The sequence below is a fragment of the Morone saxatilis genome, unplaced genomic scaffold (genome assembly GCF_004916995.1).
Source record: "Morone saxatilis isolate NCDOM2014 unplaced genomic scaffold, NCSU_SB_2.0 Contig14, whole genome shotgun sequence".
NCBI lineage: Eukaryota > Metazoa > Chordata > Actinopteri > Moronidae > Morone > Morone saxatilis.
The window spans coordinates 22,298,241-22,305,955 of record NW_023339696.1 but is presented as its reverse complement, the minus strand read 5'-3'; positions in this window follow the sequence as shown (position 1 = coordinate 22,305,955).

The following is a 7,715-nucleotide window of genomic DNA, read 5'->3' as shown; positions in this document are numbered from 1 at the left end:
GTGTGTGTGGTGTGTGTGTGTGTGTGTGTTTGTTACGCTCGTGCATTTTTAAACACTTGGACTGATTATCAGACAGAGTAAATCAGTCATCTTTATACGAAACTGACCTATCCTAACAACACACAACGAGGTGGTATTTATTTATTTTTATTTTATAGAGGGAACATAAACACCGCAGTAAATCCTTGTATCTCACGCATCAACCACTCTGAAATCACAGTGCCACTTTTCTGTTGTTGGTTGACTCACTTCTTTTGTTGAGCGTTGGTCGTGTTGTATGTTTATGTCTTCATTCGGAATAACTTTATCTTTCCTTAGTTGATGTGCAGTCTTTTTTGTGTGGTATATTGTATAGTCTTTTTTTTGTTCGTTATGTGCAGATGTGCGGCTGAAATTGGTTCAATCACTTGTGACTTGCTGGCAGGTTACTTGGTGTCGTGATATAGATTGTATTAGTATGTGTGTTTGTAGATAACTAAGTGCTCTTTATTTTAATTCACGTTATCAACTACTTTGCTAGACGATTTAGTAGGAATGTTTTGTTGCGAGATCACGCTGACTTTGTTTCTCCCTCTATCTGACTGTCTGTATCTGAGTTGATTATCTGAACTGTCTGCTGTATTGCGAATGGTTTTGGAGTCCTGATATATTTTTTTTATGGTAGTGTGTGTCAGATATAAGTCTTATGTCTGAGGTAGATTCTGTGTTAGTCTTCAAACGTTTTGGTCAATGGGGAACAGTTTTTTCCGCCGCGTGGTCCAATGTCATATAGATGTGCTTGTAACCACGATATAGTGTGTGTTTAGCTTATAATGTTTCACTGTAACTGTCTCAGTGAATTAAAACGATTTGATGTTTCTGGTTGTTTATTATGTATGACTCTACGTGTATGTCTTAAATATCAGTCGTAATTTGATCAGGATAGTGTAAACACGTTTGATGATATTGTGTCTTGCAATTGCTGTGCTAGATAGTATTTATCATGATGAAGCAATGAAATCCCATCTGCGTATATTGCATTGTTCACAGTATCTTATGCTGTGTGCTCATTGGTGTTTGCTGTTTAGCGTATATTAAGACAAGATGGTGGTCTAGATTGTGCCTAGTTTATTTTCGGTCTTTGATCTCTGCTATGACTGTGGTTAATATTCAGATTGGTGAGTATCTATATGAAAAAAGTATCGCAATTGTGGAAGATGTTGATGGTTTGCTTTTTGATCTTGTGAAAACGCGCGGAGCTCATTGTCACTGGATGAGGTCCAGTTTGTTATACATGTCCAGTTTGATATTTCTTTCATCTGGATGTAAGTTTTCACTAGTTGTGGATTGTTGAGTGGCAATGTATGGATGCACTACATTGTCCGAAATAGATAGATCGAATCAATCACGGAATAGTGATATATTCAACTTGATGTTTATATACACTCAAGGTTTCATATATATAATTAGTAGAAGATATAGAGATGGTAATAAAGAGCAGACGCGCGCATTATACACCAGCTGAGGTACTCACTATAGCAGATTTGCTCTGCGAGCACTCTATCTCATTTCCAACAGCAATGCACATTTTTTGGTTCAGGAAGATAGGTGGACTATATATGGTGAAACTTATAAGCAAACAACTGCTTGTTGTTATAGTTACTCTTCGCCTGTTGTGTCTTTTTGCCTTGTAAATGTTGTTTGGTCTAAATTGTTTAGTTCAGGTATATTAACAGTTATCACGCTTTATTGTTGGATACTGGATACATTGTTGACGTTGGAACTCGTATTCGTTGGGAAGTATCTGGCGCTCTCGGTGGTGTATTTCTAGGACAACAAATTGGTTGTTTGGAGTGAAGATTTAAATTAAACAGAATGCAATCCAGAATTAGTAACCGGCATTAAATCTTGTGATATGTGAGATTTAATTGAAGACTAATTTATTCCTTGATTTCATTCAACGGGTATATTGTGAGGGGTGGTCTGCCACTGGTTTGACGCTTGATTCCCTGCACCAGCCAGCTCTAACAATCGGCACTGGTACTATAGGTTGCCCAGCGTCTGGAATCACACGAGCTGTGAGAGGATGTTGTTGAGTGAAAAAGAGTCATGAGTTATTATATCACTATAAGAAAGTGGATTTAGATATTGTCGGAGTCAGCTGTGAGTGTTATAGCTTTTTTGAGATATATGGTTTAGTATGCCTATTTGGTTGAAACAAAATTAATACATTTCCTTATCTGCGTTAAATAGAAAACGTAATTCGGGCATTTATGTTTCCCTCAAACTCATATTGGCTGTTGCAAATTAGTTGTCATGAACTTAATTTTCTTGAAGAACCGGGGCATATATGGTCACATTGTCTCTCATCCTGCACATTTCACATACTGTTATAGTGCAAATTTTTGTTTTGGCAAGATGCGCCAGGAATAAGTAACTATGTATATTAACTCTTGAATTATAATTGTAGTTTGTGTCAATCCAATAACTAGAAATAATAAAGTTAAGTTAAGTTAAACAATTGCAACAGTATGTAAGTTTGTAGGAGAGCTGTGAGCTGGTTTGATATTTAGTGTCTGGTCAAATGTGGGTTGTGATCGGACATAAAGTTGAATTAACACATTTCAACAAATAGGCTGACTGTATGTAGTGATGACGAGGGGGAAGTTAGATGAGTAGATGTTGGAAGCTCTGTGAGTGTTAGCGCTGTGGGATAGCAGACGTTTGTGGATCAGTGGCTTAAAGTGTTTTTTATTATAGAGACTGGCAGGTCGCCATTTGCGGGGCGCTGCTCGTTAGTTGGTTAGGGCGGATCTTATCTGTTGATCAGAGGTGTGAGTCTGTATGTATTTTATGGTGATTATAAACCAGAAAATATATAATATTGAACAAGAAAACTGTATTTTGTACATTAGCATCAAAAGTTGTTTGATATGATAAGCATTCCAGCTCGGTGTCGTTTAGCTGTGTGATCTTTGGATTGATCTTTGGCTGTTTGTGATTTGTAAAACTGGATCTTTGGGAGTTGTTCTGTTCTATTGTTAGAAATGTATGTTGTCGGCTTATGGCAAAGGTGGTTTAAAGAATCTTGCTCGGTTAGGATATGTTTGTGGTTTCTCAGTTTGTCTACTAAACTTGAAAAACAAACTTTTTTATGTTAGCAATTAAGGTTCTGTTTTGATGGCGTCCTGCTTGGTTCGAAGAGGCTAGGTGTTTCAAGCATATCTCTAGACTGCTGTTAGGAATTGACCAGTGTGTAGGGATTGATAGACGAGGGCAGGGGTTCTAGCGAGTGGTGTAAGGTGCAGATGTGCCGCATAATGTTGTACGTAGTGGACTACTTGACCTGTCTAGCGGTGTAGGTGAGAAACTTATTTTTTGTTTGATGGTTTGGGCTCCTGATATACAAACCTCACGAAGTTGAATAAAAGTATGTTGTCCATGAGATTAGCTTGATTGTATCTTAGTGGTCTGGTTTTTAGTTTGTTCCTGATTTCTGGGCTTCTGTATGATTATATACTAGTGTAGTTCAGAGATGATGGCCTAACTCTCTTGGAATATTGGTAAGGACCTAGCTTTCGCTTATCATGTTTTAGTAAGTTCTATCATCACATTCTTTACATTCATCCTAGGAGTGTTGTTGGGGAAATTTACATAACTAATGATCCTTAATTTGTGTCTTATTGTAATAATATATTGATGTCGTGTTGAGTCAGTGAGTACCACGCGGTAAAGGAACATGCTTTTATGTACTTGTAAGTGTGAATTGTTTTTGTATTGTATATTATATAGTTTTTTAATTTAATCCATTTTCTTGTCTACATAATAAATGTCATTTTGGGTTCGTATAATGTCAATATCGCAAAACACACTGGAGCTTTAATTATTATGACATTTCTTACGTATTAGTATGCCTTCTGTGTGTTAAGCATAATATGTGTATTGGTCAAGGAGATTTCATTATGCATCATATCACTTACCATTAAATAGCACTCTATGTTGATTCTGATTGTTTAATGGATGCGCAATATTTATGTACGAGGAGGGGAGGGAGTGTCTGTGTTTGCCTGCATGTCTGTCCTGTCTGTCCTGTTTTGTCTGCTGTTTCCTGTGGGAGAGGGGAGGAAGGGGCTGCAAAACGTTGCTAAAAATGACATTTAAACTGCAACTCCAACTGAGTGTACTTGTTTTGTACGAAATAACACGGTGTCGTTTGGGGCCAAAACGCGTCACATCTGCGACGAAACGCCCACAAAAGCCTCGTAGATCTTGGGCCCTCAATACGTGCCATTAAATGAGATGCATTAAACCGTCCAATTACCCTCAGCCCCTCATAATAAGGATTGAATGTCCTTAATATACAGGAGTGCAGAGTTTTTTGGTAAGATGAAAGCCATTTCCTGGTTGTTCAGGGAGCAAACAACGAACCAAAACCACACTGTCACATTACATCAGGCTTTCTGGTTTTATCTGCTGGAGAAAGGGCAAGAGAGAACCGGAGAGATTGAGAGGAGAGGAGATGGTAGCTGATGAGTGTAGGGATAGAACAGGTGACGCATCTGGGTAGGATGTGATTGTTGTCCACCATTGCCAACGAGTGAGCGTATAAGAACCTGTGTTTTACAATTTGTTCCTTTGTCTGAATATTTTAATGATAAGAGTTGTGTGGGGAAGGGAGTCACTCTGGCATTCGGTTTAATAAACAGTTGTTTAGTGTCTGTTCATGTCTCTCTGTAGGACTCTCGGAGAAAATTCCTAGTGAGTCGTGGTTTGTGTAGGGCTAACTCAGGCGATCAGAAGAACGACAATGGCCAAGTATCACCGTACCTGACACGGTAGCACGATGAGGTTGAGTGTGTATACTTGCGTTAATCTGCAATAACTTTTCTGGAATACTTCCCCATAACGATAAGCGTACGGGTGAGGTTTTTGGATATGGAATGAGAATTACTGACTGGTTGAGATGTCTCGAGTTTTCCTTTGAAGGATGGTATGATATATTATGGTATGTTTGATCATAGAGAGGAGATGGATATGGAACGAGGGGATTCGGTGAATAAGTTAGAAGAATGAAAGAAGGTGGGAGGTGAGGAGAGAGAAGAGGGTGAGAGCGGGTGTGGGCTGCTGTTCTGCTGTAGTTGTTATGAGTGTTAGAAAGGTAGAACTGGAGAGAATTAATGAGGGGTAGAATTGTGGAGGTAAATGACTGCACGTGTGTGTGTGTGGTGTGTGTGTGCAGATATTTCGAGACGTGTGGCTGGGTCTCTGCTACTACTGGTCTACCGTTTGTCTTAGTTAGTACTGTCTAATGTTGATATTGATGCCTGTAGGTTGTTTGGGGGTTTTCGAATAGATTACTTTCAAAATTACATTATTGATGGTCTTCTGAATGAAATGGCAATCCTGGGATAATGATTTTTGCACTACACCGCACTACCTCACTTTCTGTAAATACCTCAACTGTTGTCTGTTTATTTTATGTCTTTTCTATTCACTTACTTAGTTAGAACTGTGCATCTTTTTTGTGTTATTATTATTATTTTATTGCCTGTTTGCACCGTGGGTCCGAGAGGACTGAAATTTCATCTGTGCTGTATGTCGTGCATGTAGTATAGCATATTTGACAAATAAAAATGTCTCTCTCTCTTAAGGGCCTTTAGGCGACTCAGACCTCCTCAGACGTTTATAAAAGCATGTTTTCCTTTTAGAGCTCTGATCCTGTTCCAGCCTCTATCTGAGTCCTGTATCTGAGTCCTGTATCTGAGTCCTGTATCTGAGTCCTGTATCGAGTGCTGATTGTCTAAGGCGTGTCAGGATTCAGCTCCACAGCTGCCAGGACTTCCAGAAACTCTTTACTGGGAGTTTATACTTGTTGTTCAAAAGATATAAATTAGTTTCTGTCAATTAAATCTTCAATATAAACGATTTCAATGTTCTTCTGGGGTTGTTTTATTTAACATGTTATTAATCAGGGCTCAGCTAATGCTCTGCTCCAGGTCGACCAATACAACACGTTCTAGCCAGGTTTGCCAGCTGTTAGCGATCTGTGTGTACGACTGATTTAATGAGACACAACAGACAGAAGTGCAAATCACAACAGCAAATAGGACAACAACAACATGTGTTTTGTTGTGTTTTGCACTCTAAAGCCACCGTACGTTCCAGTTAAACTGTCTTAAAGGTTTATTTTCGTTTTGTTGCGCTCTGCCTGGTTCTTTCCAGCTCAGTGATTCACTGGAACAGATGATGGAGAATGTGAAGGTCTGTAATTACAACAGGAGGAGTTTCCCTCCGCTGTTATTAACAACGTTTGACTTTACAGCAGTAAACTGTTCAAATCCACTCAGACTGTATTCACTATGTTTTACATACTTGTTGTTGTTGTTGTTGTTTTTAGGCATTTTTATTGCAAGTAAACTGTGTGAAAAAGTGAAAACTGCAAAAAGAGATGAGACTGTAGGAACAAACCCTGGGTTCTGACTGGAGGGGACAACAACAAGTTATAAAGTTATTTATTATTGACTCATAATGTTTCTCTGTGTCTCCACATCTGCTAACAGCTGTTTGTGAACCTCTCCTGTAAAGTCTGGAGACATCTGGAAGCTTCGTGAGAGTTTCCTCCTGAGTGTGACGTGCAGGACGAGCTGAGAGACAAACAGGCTGCAGTCACACTGACTCATAAACCTTCAGTCAGAGCGGAGGGGAAACAACCCTCTGATCCAACCACTGCAGGATCTGTCCTCTCTGCTTCAGGAGATTCTCATGTTTCAAGTCCTGTTTTGTTCTCTTCACCCTCCTGATGAGACTCAGTAAATATTTGCAGGAATATGAGCCGACCTGTCTGAGCTGTGTTAACGCGTGCCCTCAGTTCTGTCTGTGCAGGCGTGTCCACACACACGTTTCAGGTGTGTGTGTGTGTGTGTGTGTGTGTGTAAATACTGGGTGTAAACCAGGTTCCAGGATAAGATATCGGCTTTATGGTCACTACTGAATATTATCACCACACATGATTTTAACCTCGTTTTAAAAAGGTTGTTAATTTATATTGACTGTTGTTCCGTTCAGATCACTATTGATGTTTTCAGTTTAATCTTTATAATGTACATACAATATAATATAATATACATATAATATACATACAGTATGGGCCTGGCCTTTAGTTCCACTGGTGGTTTTATAAGTTTAATCCCAGTTTTTTACATTTCTGATTCTTTAAAGTTCAGGCGAAATGAAAAATATCCTTTTAACCCTTTAAGATCAGTTATATTGTTCCCATATTTAACAATATATAACAAAAGAAAACATAAAACCAATTTCGTTTATCTGAAGGTTTGGTTATGACAGTCGTTTATCTCACATTTAAAACGAAGATATTCACCCGTAAACAGTTTCAGGGCATCGTACCACAGCAGACGTCGATCATTCATTCACTGGATGTTTATCAGTTTGTACATCTGACACAGGCCAAAGTACCGTCGGCCTCCCAGTGAACACAAACAAATACACTTTCATTAAGATTAAAAATACACTTTGATTCAGATTTCTCCATTTGTCTTTCACCAGAATATAAATCTGAATATTGGATAAAGTCAGGTTTCATTGTGTTGACATATTAGAGTCAAAGGTTTTTACAGAGGGAATCTGACTTTATTGCTCCATAAATATTAGAAAATACTGTCAGGAGCCAAAAAACAACAAATCCCTCAGTAAAAACCTTCAGAAATAGGAATAAAACT